The sequence below is a fragment of the Canis aureus genome, chromosome 33 (genome assembly GCF_053574225.1).
Source record: "Canis aureus isolate CA01 chromosome 33, VMU_Caureus_v.1.0, whole genome shotgun sequence".
Classification (NCBI taxonomy): Eukaryota; Metazoa; Chordata; class Mammalia; order Carnivora; family Canidae; genus Canis; species Canis aureus.
Genome location: NC_135643.1, coordinates 3,728,675 through 3,747,207, shown reverse-complemented (window position 1 = coordinate 3,747,207; position 18,533 = coordinate 3,728,675). Strand labels below are relative to the sequence as shown.

Genomic DNA, 18,533 nt, shown 5'->3' with positions numbered 1-18,533 from the left:
AGACTTTATTCATTTGAGAGAGAGAGAGAGAGAGAGGAGTATGCTGGGGGGAGGTTGGGTGGGGAGTGTCAAAGGGAGAGGGAGAAAGAGTCCCTGCTGAGCAGAGAGTCCCATGTGGGGACTCTGGGATCAGAACCTAAGCTGAAAGCAGATGCTAAACCAACTGAGCCATCTAGGTGCCCCACAACATTCTATATCTTCTTATTCTCATTCTCATTATTATTGGCATTCAAAATATATTATTTACGTCTTCCCAGTTGTTCTGTTACATCTCTAGAGTGATCTTAAATTGCATTCTTTTCTTATTTTGCACTGTTTTATATATACGTGCAATTTTAATATATATTTTACATATATTCTGAATTTTAAAATATAAATGTGTTCATAAAAATTTATGTAAAATGTATATAGAAAATATGACAAACTCACTGCCCCAAGTTAATTATTGTTAATATCATTCCATTTTTGTTTCAAGGAATATAGCAATATAGATAAAGTTAAAGCCTATTTAATTCACTTCACATTCTCATTCCTTTCTTTCTCTCTCATTGGTGACCACTACCTTCATTATGTTGTACTGGTATTCTTTTTTTTCTGACTATATTACATATGTAACAATAAATGGTATATATATTTGATGTTTAAATAACATAAATAGTGTACCATGCATATTGTGCTAAGTTTTTTCTCACTCAACACTGAGGTTTGGGGATTTTTAAAGAGCTATTTGACACATAAAGCTAGTTCATTTCCTTGGTTTCTATTTAATTAATTTCTGCCACTTTGTTTATAATTTATTCCCTCCAACTTTCTTAGAGATTATTCTATTTTCTCCTGCTTTGCTTCCTGGCTTGAAATCTGAACTTATTTATTTTCTGTCTTTCTTGGGTTTTAAGAAATGTACACGAGGCTATAAATCTACAAGTATTTTATTTAGTTTCAAACCACAAATTTGATTCATGGTATTTTCATTCTTGTTAGATGCACTGGATTTTTTTCATTAACCTATTGCTTACTTGGAAGTGAGAGTTCCTTACAATCTCGTAAGTAGTCATTTTTTCTTTAGTAAATATTCCATGTAGGCTTGAAATCAATGTATATTCTGTATTTAGTGCAGGTTTTTGTTGCTTATGTCTTCTGTATTCTTTGAATCTCACTTTTCCCTCCAACCTATCAAATTCCAAAAGAAGTTTGTTGAAATCTCCCACTGTGACTGTTGACCTTTTCATGTCAAATTTTTGATCTATCAATTGTTGCTTTGCACATTTTGAGTTTACCTCTTAGGTACTTGGAGATTTGCAAATTCTCAATTATTATATTTTCATTGTGGATTTTCTTTTTCATCATTTATGTTGCATGTTTCTTAATTCCTACTAAAGCTTTTACCTTAAATTCTTTTGTTTGAAATAATATTGCCTTATTTCTTTTGCATAGTATAATTTTTCTACCTCTTCATTCAGTATTTTTTGTCTGGGTTGATCTTTTCTAAGTAACTCAGGTAATAAAATAATTTTATTATTTTAATAAATCTTACAGTTTTTACTTTTATTAGGTAAGTCCTTCAGATGGACTGAATAATAGTGGCTTTTCTGGTCTCCATTGTACACAGCAGATCATGGGACTTCTGAGCCTTTATAACCACATGAGTCAATTCCTATACTAAATCTCCTTTTATATATATCCACATATATATCCTACTAGTTGCATGTCTCTGAAGAAACCTGACACAGATTTTGGTACAGAAATTTATTTCTCATAGTTCTGGAGGCTGGAAGTCTGAAGTTTGCATGTTAGCATGGTCAAGTGAGGTCCCTCTTCTGTGTTGTAGGCTTTTCATTATATCTTTACATGGCAGAAGGGCCAAGGGAGCTCTCTGAGATCTCTTACATATAAGGATGCTCTATCCTATTCATGAGTGCTCTATCCTCATGACCTAATCACCTCCCAAAGGCCCAGCTCCTTATACAAGCTTGTTGGGAGTTAGAATGTTAACATGTTCATTTCAAGGAGACCTCTTTAGACCATAGCAAATAGTTTCTATGAAAAAGCAAAACAGAAAGCTCTTGTCAGTAAATGGACAATTGATTCTGTTGGAAATATTACCTACATATTTTAGAAAATTAATCCAGAAGTCACAATAGGCACTTACTAAAATTATGGAGAGTGTAGAGACACTGAAGTTCTATATTTAAAAATCACACACTGGCATATTGATAAAAATCACATACTGGTTTATATCATTTTCATCTGGAAGTTACATATATCACTTCTATTCTCATTTTATTAATCAAATAAAATTGGATGACTCTGCTTATCTAAAGTGGACAGGAAGTATAATTTTATATGCCCAAAAGTTTTAGAGGAGGAAATATTTAGTGAAAAGTAAAATAACTACTCATGTTCTGCCCTCTGGTCATCAAATAAATATGGTCATTCAGAATATCAGAAGAAGATCTAGAGATTTTGTACATCCCCTCCCTTAAACCAAGAAATGTTTCTGGACTAGACTTCAATCTGGTCAAACAGAAGGTTTCCCCAATCCACTGTTCTCTGTGACTTCTGCTTCTATTCAATGGGAGGTCCTTCCTTTTCAATTATCCTACTAGGTCACATACAAAGTAAGCACTGAAGAATATTCCCTTCTTGGAGTTTAAGACAGTTTTTCAGATGGTTCCTGAAAGCTGAGAGAGCAAGGGTTATTTTAAGTATCAGTCATAGATTTTTTTAAGTCAGAATTTATGGTGTTTTGTCAATATAATTAACAATTTAGTAGGAACCCAGTTCAACTTGTGCATTGGATGGGGGCACTTAAATGTAAGCTTTAAGATAATCTTAACAGTCTCTTGGCCTTCTTCCTTGCCAAATTTCCCCCTTTTCTATATAGACACTGTGGTCATTAACAATTGTTTTCTCCATTTCTCTAATCCTTATTTCTTGACTAGCCCTAGTGCTCATATCAGACTCAAGAATAGGACCCAGCCTTTGCACATCCCACACTAATTCTGTTAGAGGTTAGATTGTGTACTTGCAGCAGTTATTGTTGTTGCTGCTGTTGCTGTTATTGTTAATGATGATGATATGGGAACCTATAATGCAGGGGCTCTGACTTAAAACTTCTGTGTAATTCCATGATTCCTAGATGTATACTCAGCTACTCAATTCATTTTTGTATCCTTCAAGATGTAAACCATTATTGCCCAAATCGTAAATCTCTCCTCAGTACCTACAGCTAGTGTGTAGTTAAACACGGTTGTGTCTGAAAGATGACATAAATTTTCAAGTCATTTCTGACTATCACAAAATCTACCACTGTTAATAGTTTTATTTCAGTGGTCCAATCTTAACCATAAATACATCAATATGACTGTTTAAGGGAGAAAAGTAAAGCAATAAAACAAACTCACAAATCATCAAAACTGATGCCTATAGTACTTATGATGATTAAAAGATAGTCACCTCAAAAAAAAAAAAAAAAAAAGATAGTCACCTCCAGATTGTTGGTTCAAGGGTTACCTGTTCAATGAGGGCTCACATTCATTCCACTCCTTTCTCTTTTCGTTGAGATATACTTTACATTCTACAAAATTTACCTTTAAAGTGTACATTTAGTGGTTTTTAATATACTTGCAAATATGTACAACCATCACCATTATCTAATTTTAGGACATTTTCATTAACCCCAAAAGAAACCCTATACTTGTTAACACTCACTTCTATTTCCCCTCTACCTAGATTCTGGCAAACAATCTATTTTGTTTATAAGGATTCACCTGTTGTGGACTATGTATATAAATGAAATCATACAATGTATGGCCTTTTGTCTGACTTCCTTCACTTAGCATAAAGTTTTTAAAATCTACCCATGTTGTAACAAATCAGTATTTCATTAATTGTGATGGCTGAATAATATTCTATTGTATAAATATTTATAAATGTACCACATTTTGTTTATATTCATCAGTTAATGAGCATTCTGGTTAGCTCCAGTTTTTGTCAATTATGAATAATCCACTATTTTTTTATATAATTATTGGTCAGTTTGAACATCCTTGGATGATTTGTCATTGCTCAGCATCCACTCTTTCTTTAGCTGACCCTGTTGATGTTTCATCTGAGAAGTAAGATTGCCTTATTGTTACAACTGTGTTAGAATAGTGAGACACAACCTACCTTTACCGAGTCTTACTATATTTTCCCCCTTCTCTGCACCTACATGACAATATCTTGCCTTACAAACTTTGTTGGACTAGGAGTTCATTAATTGTTACTTGAAGGCTGTTTCACACATACAAACATATTTTTAAAATATTATTTTAAGAATGAGGTCTACTTAGTAACCTATAAGTCATAGTGCTTACCACTAGACACATATTCATGAGTTCATTGCAGCATGTTGAAGATAGAGAGTTCAATTGTTGTCTAAATGTCCTTTGATTTGCATGACTAGACCCCAGCATTATTTCACAGGAAAGCCTTTTATTTTTCATAAAGGAAATGTTATTACAAAATTATTATGAACTTTTTTGTCCTAACACCTCTGATCATAATTTTTTAAAAAAAAGGTAATAGACTTATTTGCAGTAATAATGTGATAAGTACTGTTATTCAATTTGCAAATGCTGCCTAATTATTATTTTTTTTGCAATAAAGGAGGAGGAGGAAGATCAAGGAGTAGCAGAAGATAGGGAGGGAAGGGAGGAAATCAACCAAATAAATAAGACTAAACATATCCACTCTTTTATTTATGGTTCCTAAAAGTATTTATATGGATTTTATCAGAGTAAGACTACTTTTAGATTCCTGATTATGTTTTAAGAAGGACCACAGAAGCACATTTTGTTAGGACACATTTTATTTGTCAGTGCATAAAACGTTGGCCCTTGGTTGAATAACCTCACTTGAGAATAATTAAAAGTTATACTTAATTTCCACAACTGTCATAGAGAACATGATTTCTACAACTAGATCAGCAACCAGAATTCTAGACTAGTAGCTCTGTGAATCCTGAAATAAGAATAAAACTATCTTGATAGTTTTAAGGGTTTCTTCTCTTAATATTGAAACAGAATAAGGAAATATGTAAATCTAAAAATCAAGTCTTCATATTGCATATAATCTTTATGTTAGTTGAAAATTATATTAGTCATTATTGGTAGAGTTTTATTAGCTATCATTGGATGTTTTGAAAGTGTTGCAGTATAATTATTATTGATGTTACAGAAAAATATACAGTATACAGATTTTACATGCTTTTAAAACACAGCCTTTGGGACACCTAGGTGGCTCAGTTGGTTGAGCATCTGCCTTTGGTTCAGGTCATTATCTCAGGGTCCTGGGATGGAGTCTCACATCAGGTTCCCAGCTCAGCAAGGGGGTCTGCTTCTCCATCTACCCTTGTCTGTTCCCCCATCCCCTCCTTCTGCTCTCATTCCCTGCCTCTCCTCTTTCCCCTCTCCCTGCTCACATTCTCTCTCTTAAATAAATAAATAAATAAATAAATAAATAAATAAATAAATAAAATCTTTTTAAAAATTAGCCTCTGATTCACTTGATAAGTTCTTTCTTCATACTGTGCATTTTTTATAAATAATTTGTCATTACTTCAGTTCTGTTATAAAATACCTACCAATGCAACACAGGTAGAAATAATGTCTGTAAAAAATCCTTAATAGTAAAGAATTTTATTATGAATCTTTTTGCAAATTCAAGGTGAATAGTGTTGAATTGTATCAATTGTTAATAAATCAGATTTGTCCATTAGGTTATCTAAATCCACAAGGCTTCTCTGACAACAGCAAGCCATGGCTTTCCACTTTCAGTAAAACTCATAGGAAAAAAAAAAAAAACTTGGTAAGTTTTTTTATCTAATCAATTTCATCAAGCCTCCTGTGCCAGTAGCCATAATCACACTCTTTTTAGTCCTATTTTATAACATTGGTATATTTCTTTGTGTTACTGTAGTCTTGCAACTTAATTATTGGCATCTGTAATCTATCAAGCTTTGAGTCATTTTGTCCATTTGTAACAATTAAAGAGTATTGCATCCTCAGTTGGAAGTTTATTCCAAGACATTTTATCCAGAGGTTCTAAACAAGTTAAACCATACACCTTAATTTGACTGTTCTCACTAAACCAGTTTTAGTCAGCCTCTGTGACTCAAAATCCTTCTCAGTTTTATGTTTTACTAATTGGGAGTTCAGAAATAGTTGCTTATTCAATTCTACAACACCTTGAGTTCAAACACTCTACTTCCATTCATTTCTATTTTCAAGGGAATTCTTTTCTGACTTGTCCATTTCATATAATTTCTCATCAAATGCAGCCATCACCCAATGCATACTAACAAGACTGTTTTTTAACTTCCTACCCTAGAGATAAAAGTTCATTAGATACATCTTCACAATTTTATTAAATATTATGTTACCATATAACATAGATTGCCATCATTCCAGCATCCAGAGGAAGCATCTGTTGCCTCTTACCAGAAATCTAAGCCAATGTCACATATTTTAGACTTTATGACATCTCCTTTTGGTAATAATTTTTGTATCTGTCAGAATAAACTGGAATACACCAGAGTAACAAACAATCTCATGGATTATCACATAAACGTCTATTTCATGTCCAAGGTGGGGGTCAGCAATACCTATGCTCATCATAGTCTCTCAAGGACCCAGAATGATAAAGATTTATTCTTGACCTAAAAACTTCTACAACAGGGAACAAGTAACATGGCAACACATGCACAGGTTCTCAAGGTTTTCACACGGAAATGATACACATCACTAACCTACAAGATATTAAGTCATACCTAATATCAAAGAGGGCAGGTAAGTGCTTTCTTGGTATGCAAGCAGAAGGAAGGGAGCTAGAAATATCTGGTGATGAACAATAATTTCCACAGCATTTGAAAGGGGGGCAGCATTAAAAAACTGTTTCCTTCCTTTATTATTGTAATTTTGCTAAATGCTTGTAATACAAAGGATGTGAATATAAAAGAAGTAAAATGGCAAAAACAGTACCGAATTCCTTAAAAAAGGCATGTATATCCAGTGTAAAATGCCTAAGTTACTAACTTGAATTGTCAGATCAAATCACAAATTGAAAGCAATGAACAGCAAACTTAATTTCAAAGGTTTTTTTTAATTATTAATGTCCTTTCAGCTCTAAAACATAATGATATCTAATGATAAAATATATCAAATTATTTGCTGAACAAAGATGAGGTGGATTGTTTCTATATAATTCTTTCAAATACTTTTTATTTAGAAAACCTTCAGATAATATATTACTATTTCCACAGCATTCAATCAGTAACTTAATTACAAATATATAGGCATATTTTTTTTAATGTTTTCATAAATAAAATACTGTACAGGGTAGTAATTGCTTATATATATCTTTTATCTATTTCTGTGATTATAATTCATAAACAAAGCAAAGTATGCAACTAATTAATCTCAAATTTTTGAGGGCTCCTCATTGTATCACTTTTAATGGATATTAGTGGCAATAAATCATTTACCTATTTGATCTACTGGCCTTTGAAACAATGAGGCATACCATACTTACATGAAATAAACAAAAACTTAAAATTCTTTTAAAAACCATATATGATCATATCTTACAAGTCTTACTTTAAAAATATATTGAATTTCTAAAAAATACAATTAAAGAACAGGACCTTTATAAAAGGTATAATATCTTAATTGTACACCTGAAAACTAATATACATTATATGCTTATTGCCTGAAATTTAAGTAAAAAATTCTTAAAAATAAATATATTAGAGCCTTTTAAAATTTTTAAACTATATACATCTTAAAAAGTTTAAATAAAAAATATTTAAGCAAGGGAAAGATTTCAAGCAATACTGCCTAATTTCCTTCAAAAACAACAGAAATAGGGACACCTGGGTGGCTCAATGGTTGATTATGTGCTGTTAGCTCAAGATTCCAGGATTGATTCCCACATGTGGCTCCATGCAGGAAGCCTGCTTCTCCCTCTGCCTGTGTCTCTGCCTCTCTTTCTGTGTCTCTCATGAATAAAGAAATAAATCTTTAAAAAAACAAATAAAATGTGGGTATTACATATCTAGCTAACTGCTGTAAAAGTAATAAAATATCTATACCTTTATAAACAGTCTCCTTATCAAATTTACATCAAACGAAAAACTCAGGTTTAAGAATAGTAAGTGAATTGACCTCTCTTCATCTATTGTAATTAGAGTAACTGGATAAAGATAAAATAAGTAGATTGAACAGGTTTAAAGTACTTCTTTCAACCTCTGCAGCAACCACTAAAAATAAGCAGTTATAAATAGAAAGCAAGCACAAATATGAAAATAGCATTTGAAAATTTGATTAAAATTTTAAAAAGCAAGAAAGATGAGAGAAGAAAAACTCAATCCAAAAATTTAACACAAATAGTAAAAAAGCTGGTCAAAATGCAATTATGTCAACATTTACATTAAAAAGAAAACCTTGATTGAGCTAATATTTAAAAAATAAGACACAAATGCTGAAAGTAAAAGCTGTCTCTTTATTTGCTAACAATAAGAACAACTGAATATTGAAATAATAAGAAACTTGAAAAAAGAGGATTTTTAGAAATAGAGATGGATATTTGATCACTATAAAAATCAATGTATCAAGAAGATAAAATGAATATAATATACTTGACTCAATAAAAGAACATCAAAATATATAGAGCAAAAACGGAAAAAACAGCAAATCTACAATCTTAGTCGCAGACTTTAATTCACCTTTCTCTACAATTAATAAACCAACCAGACAAAACCATCTATAATAATATAGACCTGAGCAACACTGCCAATACCTTAAACTACTTCACATTTAAAGAACATTGTAATGTCACCACCTCAGATTACACCATGTATTCAAGTACACACGGAATAGAAACCCAATTGATCCAATGTTGGACCATAAATTAGTCCCAACATAATTTAAAAGATGAAAATATTTAAAAAATATATGTACCCCTAATTTTTTGCAGCATTACTTCTACTAGCTAAGATATAGAAGCAACCCAAATGTCCACTAACAGATAAATGGGCAAAGATGTGGTATATATACAATAAAATATTAGCCATAAAAAAGAAGATCTTGCTATTTGTGACAACATAGATGAACCCAGAGGTATTATGCTAAGTGAAATAAGTCAAAGACAAATATTATATGATTTCACTTATATGTGGAATATAAAAAAAAACAAATGAACAAATAACAACAATAAAAGAGAAATAGCTCATAAATACAAAGAACAAACTAGTGGTTGCCAGAAGGGATGGGAGTGGGTGATAGGCAAAATAGGTGAAAGGTGTTAAGAGGAACAAACTTACAGCTATAAAATAAATAAGTCACAAGAATGAAAAGTACAGCGTAGGGAATAGAGTCAATAATATTGTAATAGTTTTGTGTGGGGACAGATGGTGACTACACTTAGATGGTGAGCATTTCATAATACATAATCGTCTAATCACTATGTTGTACACCTGAAACTAATATAACGTGTCAACTACACCTGTTGGGCCGGTGGGATCAAGGGGGATCCGGAGGCATCAACAAAATGGTGGTGGATCCTCCACTTTGTTGCTTTCACCTCAGAACTTTCCCATCACCCGCAGACCACCCGAAGACACATCATCAGGGGGAGACCGGATATATGCAGGAAACCTGAACCATACTTTACCCAGACCCTATATAAGGGCTCCCCCTGAGAGTGCATCCCATTAAAAGCCTGTTTTGACCAAGTTTTGCCTGGCCTCTCTATTTCATTTCACTACCAATCGGATTAAACCTCACAATACCTTAATTTTAAAAAGTACTAATCAAATATTTATGCTTATATGAGATAATATCTTGTAATTTAGATCATAACTATTGTAGTGATTGCCAATAAATGACTGAAAAAAATTACCAATATCAAAAATAAAAGATGGGTCATCACTAAATACCTTATCATCAACAGTAACAGAGTAATAAGGGAATTTTAAGGTCAACTTTATCCTAATAAATTCAACAACTTAAATAAAATGGACACAGTTTGAAAGCACTATTTAAGAGTAAATAAATAACCTGAGACATCTGGATCTATAAAAAAAATTTGAATAATCTTTCCACAATGAAAACAATAGGCCCATATAGCTTCTTGGGTAAGTCTTAACAAAACTTAGGAAAAAAATAAACAGACCAAACATATTCAAACCATTCCAGAAAATACATAGCTTCCTGGGTCAATTCTACCTAACACTTTAAAAAAAATTTTAACATACCAAACATACACAAATGCTTCCAGAAAATAGAAGGGGGGCAGGGCTTTTCCTAACCCATTTTATGAAGCCAGCATTATCCTGATAACAAAACCAGATAAAGACATTATAAGAAAATTACAATCCAATACTCATAAAAAGAGATGTAAAAATTCTTTTAAAAGTTTAGCAAATCAAGTCCAGGAATATATAAATCAGGACTATGCAGAGTTTATTCCAAGAAAACAAGGTTGGGTTAACATTTGAGAATCTGTTAATATAATTCAATATATTGCCACATTTAAAGGGGATGAAAAAAAAAAGCATCTGCTAAAATTGAACACCTATTCATGATTAAAAACTCTCAGGAAACCAAGGGAAAAAGGCAACTTCATCAATATAATGAGCATATACAAAAATTCACAGCCAATGTCAAAATTAAGGATAAAAGACTGACTACTTCCTCTAATATCAGAAATAAAGCAAAAATGTTTGCTCTCATCAATTCTTCCCAGTACTGCTTTGCAGGTGCTAGCTACTATAAGAAAAAAGAAATTGAAGGCCTGTGAGTTGGAAAAGAAGAAAATAAAATTTGTCTCTGTTCAGATAACATGATCATCAATGAAGAAAATCTTAAATCTTAAAGAATGTACATAAAGCTACTTTCTAGTGTTAAATTTAAAAGCAAAATGGAGACTGGACCTGAGAACTTCCTGAAAAGACAAAACCTACATCTTATTTCATGAACATAAACAAAACTTAACTTAGGTTATTTATTGTAAATGTTTCTGACAGTCAAAAAGAAACTACCTTCCTAAAACACCACCTTTCTAAAACTGGTATGAGATAATCATTTTAAACCAATCCCCTGCTATTTGGAAACCACCACAGTGATAACCATTTTATAGGGTAAAAAACTTCCTCATTGTCACTTTATAAGTGATCCTGTAACTGCCTCTGAGCTTCATATCAGTTTTTATTTTTAAAAGCTCCCAGTTCATGAACTGTTCTTATATGCACAATATACTCTTACTAAATACTATTTATTGATTTGGTGATTTTAATTCAGCTATTTCTGGATTTTTGACACTAGCAAGAATGCAGCACACAAGTTCAATATATAAAAACCATTGTATTTTCATTTAGTATCAATAAACTATTATTATTATATATATATTATTATTATATATATATTATTAATAATATATTATTATTATTTTTTAAAAAAAGCCCTTTGCGAAATGTGAAATACCTTGAGATAAATTTAACAAAATGTGTGCAAGACTTATCCACTTGAAACTACAAAACATCATCAAGAGAAATTTTTAAAAGCTCAAATAAAGACTTCTGTTTTTTTCAGCCCAGTTTTTAAGAAGTTTAGAAGTCACCACTCCTTCCTAACAAGCAAAAATCTAAACAAAGTGAAAAATCAACAACTCTTCTTATTAAGAAAAAGAGATCACAGGACAAACTACTGTCCCCCAAATTGGAGAGACCAACAGGTAAGCACGGAGAATCACAACATACCAGAGCAGAACCGCTGAGCTAAAACCTCCACAGGAACAATTGCTGAGATGTGAAAAGCTGAGGTGTCATTGACAAATTGCTAGAGGCTCAGTCTGACAAAAACTCCAGAGGAAACCATCACGGTGAAGGTGCATGCTTTTGTGAATTGTACATAGGAGCCCTACCAGGTCCTCAAAACAAATACTGAGGCAGGTGGAGGGGGAAAGGAACCACTTTAAAATACATCATTACACCCTATTCTTAAAAAGACCTGAACTCAGGAGAAACTAGTTAACCATAGCCTAATAAGCTGAGGTTTTATCAGAGTCCAGCTGACCTGGGGGAAAGGAAATAACCAAGACCAGTCCACTCTCCCTTCCTGTTTCTCCTAAGGTTTGGGTGAGGGAAATGAGAAGCACTTGTGAAGTTCACAGTCCAGAGGCAAAGGATCCCTAAAAGACTGAGACTTAATCATAAACTTTAAAACACTTCCCCTTCCCCAAACCTCACCACCACATTACAGAGACCTATTTAGAACACCTCCTTTTACCCTGTATATCATGCCTGGCTATCAAGAAAAAAATTACAAGACATACTGAAAGTTTGAAGTGACAGAGCAAGTATCAGAACCAATCTCAGATACAGCATAAGTTCTGGAATTCTCAGACTGGAAATTTAAAATATATGGTTAATATGATAAGTGCTCTAATGGATAAAGTAGACAGCAAACAAGAAAAGATGGGCAATGTAAGCAGAGAGAAGGAAATTTTAAGGAACCAAAAAAAAATGACAGATCAAAAACACTGTAACAGAAAGAAAGCCTTTGATGGACTTTGTTAGCATACTAGACATGGCTGAGGAAAGGATCTCTGAGCTTGAGCATATCTCAGTAAAAACTGCAAAAATGAAAAGTGTGCACACACACACATATACACACATACAAAAACCTGCAGAAAAAAAAAAAAAAGAAACAATATCCAAGAATAGTGGGACAACTACAAAGATTGTAACGTACACAAATGGGATGCCAGAAGGAGAAGAAAGAAGACCATGGTGTCAGGTCCAAGGAGGTGGTTTACCTGTCTCTCAGACTGGTAAGGGGATTAAGTAAATGAGTAAACATGCTGTGGCTGATGAAAGCCAATTTTCTTGTAGTCAGAAAAGGAATTTTAGTATAAAAAGGGAGGATAGAAAAAAACCTGTTGTTTAGAATGGAATTGAGGATATCAATGTAAATTCACGTTTCTTTTTGAAGATAGGTAATACAGATGATAGGCAGATACAAAGATAAAAAAATAGAGATAAATATGTATGTGAGTGTGTGTGGGTATATATATATACATATATAACATATATACATACACACATACACACACATATATACAAACATATGCATATGTACACACATACATACACACATTCCCCTAGGTTTACCTGCTGAGAGGACCTAGGAACATTAATACCACACACCAATGAACACACCTAGTACACAGATCTTGGTTTCTAAATACCACTCTCCACTGAAAAAACAGGGTTCCTTAGAGAATTGGCTGATTTCTGGGCTGGGGTAGAAAAAGTCTATGATAATTCTAGAATGTCATGGCTTGCCAGAAATTAATGGAGTATCCAAAAAATGAAGGGCACATTTCAAGAAGACATGGAATTCTGTTTGAAGGAACTCCCACTGGTCGAATATGTGATAGAATAACAAAATAAATCATAATCATAAAAATATATTCCAGTAGACAAAACTGATATCTTTGAATTCATACTTATATAAATAGATGATTAAATAAATAAATGAGGGAGATTAGAAAGGTCTTAGTAAAATGCCAGTGAACAATGTAGAAGAAATCTTAATTAGAAAATAGTTATTTGGTAACTATGAAAAAATATAATTTCAGACAAAACACCATCAATAGATACTATATTAATGGATGAAAGTTTTAGGAGGAACAGGATACTTACATGGTCTCAAACATCCCATAAATACTTATTACTTATCTTTTACTAAGTCCAAAATACTTTTACAATGGAGAAGCTTGGAAGATAACACTCTAACCAAGTGATTCAAGTGTATATCACCAGTAGTGGGAAAACTTGGAAGAATGTACCTCTTGGTATGATATGCAGAAAATAAAACAGCATCATTTCTGTTGCATTCCTGCTTAGTACCCATAACTTAAACTTAATCATAATGAAATCTCAAAATAACCCCAATGAGGGACATTCCACAAAGTAACTGGCCCATATTTTTCAAACATCAAGGTTGTAAAAGACCGGAAAAGACTGAGGAACTGTTCCAGACTGAAGAAGACTTAAGAGACATAAAAACTAAATGCAACCTATAATTCTCAATTGGATCCTGAAACTCTAAAAAATATAATTGGAACAAAAGATGAAATTTGAATGGCATCTGTAGATTAGATGGTGAAATTATGTCACTGCTAATTTCCTGATTTTTTTAAATCTTTTTTTTTTAATATTTTATTTATTTATTCATGAGAGACACAGAGAGAGAGAGAGAGATGCAGAGCCTGACGTGGGACTCGATTCCAGGTCTCCAGGATCACACCCTGGGCTGCAGGCGGCGCTAAACCGCTGCGCCACCAGAGCTGCCCATTTCCTGATTTTTTTTTAATGCTTATACTGTGATCATGTAGGAAAGTGTCTTTGCTTTTAAGAAATATACACTGAATACTAAGCATCTATATCTGCAACAATTTCAAATGGTTTAGAAATAAGTAATAAATATATATTATAGAGAATGAGGCAATATGATAAAATATTAAAACTTATGAAAGTTGGGTAAAGGAGTTTGTTGTGCTTTTCTTCCAATTTTTCTGAGTATGAAATAAATTCCAAATAAAATATTTTTAAAAGAATACAGTATATGTTGAACGTATTGAAAAATACATTATAAAAGCTTACTAGCCAAATAAATGACAAGACATAGAAATGAGAAGTCTCATACAAAATTACCATGGTTACCAGAATAGTTGTATTCTTCAAGGTTTTTTGGCATCAGAAATGAATATTAATTTGTGCAAAACTTAAAAAATACAAATTATTACAAAGTATAAGGTAAGAGCATTGAGCTAGAAACTGGGACCCTGAGGTCTGACAATCTCTAGCCTACTAGCCTCAGAATAGTAACCCACTTTCCTGACCCTCAAGGTTACTTAGTCATAAAGTGAGTGATTAAACAATAAAGTCCCTTCTATTTCTAAAATTCTGATTCAACTTCCTACAATTAATTGTTTAAATCAAATTACTCATGCCCAAATAATAACTAAATATTTCACTAAACACAAATCAATGATAAAGTTAGTTGAATTTTTGTGATGATCTCAAGTTTATTTGACAAAATGGAAAAAAAATCTAAAAATACTTTCATCTGTAACTCTATATATTTGGCTGTTTTAGGTTAAAAGTTCTTTGTTTCTCAGGACACCAGAGTGGCTCAGTCAGTGAAGCATCGGACTCTTGGTTTTGGCTCAGGTCATGATCTCAGGGTCATGAGATCACACCTAGCTTTGGGCTCCATGCTGAGTGTAGAACCTGTTCAAGATTCTGTCTCTCTCCTCTCTCTCTCTCTCTCTCCCTCTCTGTCTCCCTTCCACCCCCCACCCTTACATGCTTGTGTTCTCTCTCTCTCTCAAAAAAAAAAAAAAAATTCTTCTTTATTTCTCAACACCTGATGGAATAATCATGCCCTAAGTTGAATTCCAAGGATAGCCTGAATCAAGTCCCTGAAGAGGTGATTATCAAGTTGGTCACATTTTCCTTCTTAACCCTCTGGTGCACTCTGTGTTCACTAAACATAGCTGATTAGCTAACAAGCTCATGAGTTCATCATTCAGATGGCTAAGTAAACCTCTCACCCTGGCCAGCTATCTGACATATGCTTGTCATTGGTCACAAGGTCAGTTGAGTGATTGCATGTGGATATACCATTGCAAATTCATCACCAATAGAAAAATAATTCACAAAGGGCTAGCAACATCATTTTTCTGTGTGAACACAGGACATCAAATTAAGTTTCTGATGCTTTTGCCATATGCTATTAATCTCAAAATCCTCCTCTTTGATTTAGACTCTGCTCAAATTTTACATCCCTGTCACCTACGGTTGTGCCCCTTAGTGATTAATACCTCCTTAGCTTTTTTACTCTTTTGTGCAGAATTGGGAGGCATAAAATCTAAAATGCATTTGCTTCTAGTTCTTCCAAATTTGTACCTAATAGAAGGCACTCACCTTTTCAGTTGTCCCTGTGTTATTGTCAGTGCTCCAATATGCAAAGACACTGCTGTGAAATAAATACCTCTCTGACTGATCACGTTAGTAATATGTTCATCCCTTTCCACAAGTGCAATAACTTACACAAAGCTGAATTTTTAAATAGGATGTTTGTGTACACAAAAATATATTTTAAAAGCTTACTAACCTAAGGAATGATAAAGAAACAAACATGTGGTTTGACATTCACTCTGAATCTTCAACTAGTAATCTCTTTGAAATGCTCTCTTCTGAATATTATCTCTAATGTGAGTAAATCAGAAAGCAATGATTTACAGTGAAGCAGCTCCATAATACCTTAAATTGTATGATAATGATAGATCTAAAGCTCAAACCTTTACACAGAAGGAATATACCCCTAAAGGAAAGTCTCTGGAAACATGTAGAGCTCTCAGAGGAAGAGAGGATGACTCAATGATTGGTTATATGGGATACGGTTCAAATGTGTTTTGATTCTCATTTCTACTCTGTCAGAAGAAAGCCAAGAGACAAGCATGTAAGAAGAGAAAGATCTCATTCTGCTTGAATATTGCATTAACCTGTGAGCACTGGTGCTCCCTTGGTCAGCTTTTTCAGGGCTTGCTGGCACTGAGCACTGCTGACCTGGTAGGTCTGATTATGACTGATCAATGTCCCTATTTGCAATAAAACTCTTTGCTCAGATCTGGACCCTCAGCCCTTACTCAGTCATGCAGATAATAACGGCAGTTCAAGGCACTTGCCCGTAACTCCAAGCTTCATTAAACAAAGGGAATGTCACCAAAAGTCCCTTTAACTGTATTTTTGCTGCTAGGCAGGAAAAAAAAAACAAAAAACTGGCCATTCTGAGAAAATGGAATTTACAGTGTTGATAAAATAAAGATGTGTATATCCCTATGCTCTGTTTTGCACATCTTTCTTCAGTTTTTAGTGTTAAAATCCACTTTGGTGGGGGAGCAGAGTGAGAAATGTGAACAAAGGATGCTGTGTGCCTGCAGCAGATTTTGCTTTCAATGAAATATTTCGGTGGAATTTTTCAGGGCCGCAACAGGGAAAGGGGTGTTTCCACTCTTCCTCATTCATTACAGACACAACTGGTGTTAGGCTGGTGTCTCAAAGCTTTGGAGGAGGCTGCAGGAGAGTTCAGTGTGGACTTGAAGATTGGGCCCCTCTGTGGTGAATCAGGGCGTGAAGTCTTCCCACTCTCCAGTCTCTGGAAGGGTGTGAAGTTTTGGTTACCCATTTCCTCAGACAAAACATGTTACAAGTCACTGTTGTTTGGGAAAAGTTTCAGCCACAGACATTCTATTAAGGGATGGTCATCCAAGACAGTCCCCTGCGTGTCACCTTCTTACTCAAAGTTCCTCACCCTAATTCACACTCCACTATTTACCCTTGGTGTTACTCCAACTACACATATTAGTTTCTCTAGCTATTTAGAATACCCATTCACTTTTACTTTTACTTTTATAATCCTCTCCCTTAAAACTAGGGACTGCTTTGCCTTGAAACTCACAGGGAAATGAAGTTTTGAATGACAAAATATTTCTAGTCCAAGTTTTGGTTCCTTCAAATTCAACTAAATGGCCATTTCTGGATAATAATTGGTATTTTAACTACAACTCTAAGGCAGTACCCATTCAAGAAAAATGAAAGTAAGGAAACCCTTCAGCATTATTGGTGGAAATGTAAATTCTTGCAGCCACTATGGAAAATAGATGATGGAGGTTCCTCAAAAATTTAAAAATAGGGATGCCTGGGTGGCTCAGAAGTTGAGCATCTGCCTTCAGCCCAGGGTGTGATCCTGGCGCCCCAGGATTGAGTCCCACATCAGGCTCCCTGCATGGAGCCTGCTTCTGTTTCTGCCTATGTCTCTGCCTCTCTCTGTGTGTATCTCTCATGAATAAATAAAAAAAAATCTTTTTAAAAATTTAAACATAGAACTATTATATGATTTAGCAATTCAATTTCTGGATATTTGCCCAAAGAAAACAAAAACATGAACTCAAAAAAAAAAAAAAAAAACACGAACTCAAAAGTTATATGCACCCTCATGTTCACTGCAGCATTATTTACAATAGCCAAGATATGTAAATGACCTAAGTGTCCACTGATGAATGAATGCATAAAGAAAATATTCCATACACAATAGAATATTATTTAGTCAAAACAAAGAAGAAAATCTTGCCATTTGCAACAATATGGATGGACTTTAAGGCATTCTGCTAAATTAAATAAGTCAGATAGAGAAAGACAAATACCATATGACCTCACTTATACGTGTAATCTTAAAAAAAAGAAAAAGAAAAAATGCTTATTGATACAGAGAACAGAGTAGACTGGTTGCAGAGGTGCGGCAGTGGAGGTGAGTGAAACAGGTGAAGTTGATCAAAAGGTACAAACTTCCAGTTATTAAATAATTGAGTCAGGGAGATGTAATGTACAGCATAGTAACTATAGCTAACGATAGTATATGTAT

The 18,533-nt window shown here is 33.6% G+C and overlaps 1 long non-coding RNA gene across 2 annotated transcripts in view; it reads right to left on the bottom strand.

The window, feature by feature from the left end:
* LOC144304161 (uncharacterized) overlaps window positions 1-12,126 on the bottom strand; it is a 97,620-nt gene extending 85,494 nt beyond the window's left edge. For both annotated transcript variants that reach the window (XR_013371117.1, XR_013371118.1), the window contains exons 1-2: window positions 11,798-12,126; window positions 1,017-1,170 (exon numbers count right to left, since the gene is read on the bottom strand). This is a non-coding gene — a long non-coding RNA (uncharacterized LOC144304161). The remainder of the gene's footprint in view (window positions 1-1,016; window positions 1,171-11,797) is intronic.
* Window positions 12,127-18,533: the final 6,407 nt, after the last annotated feature.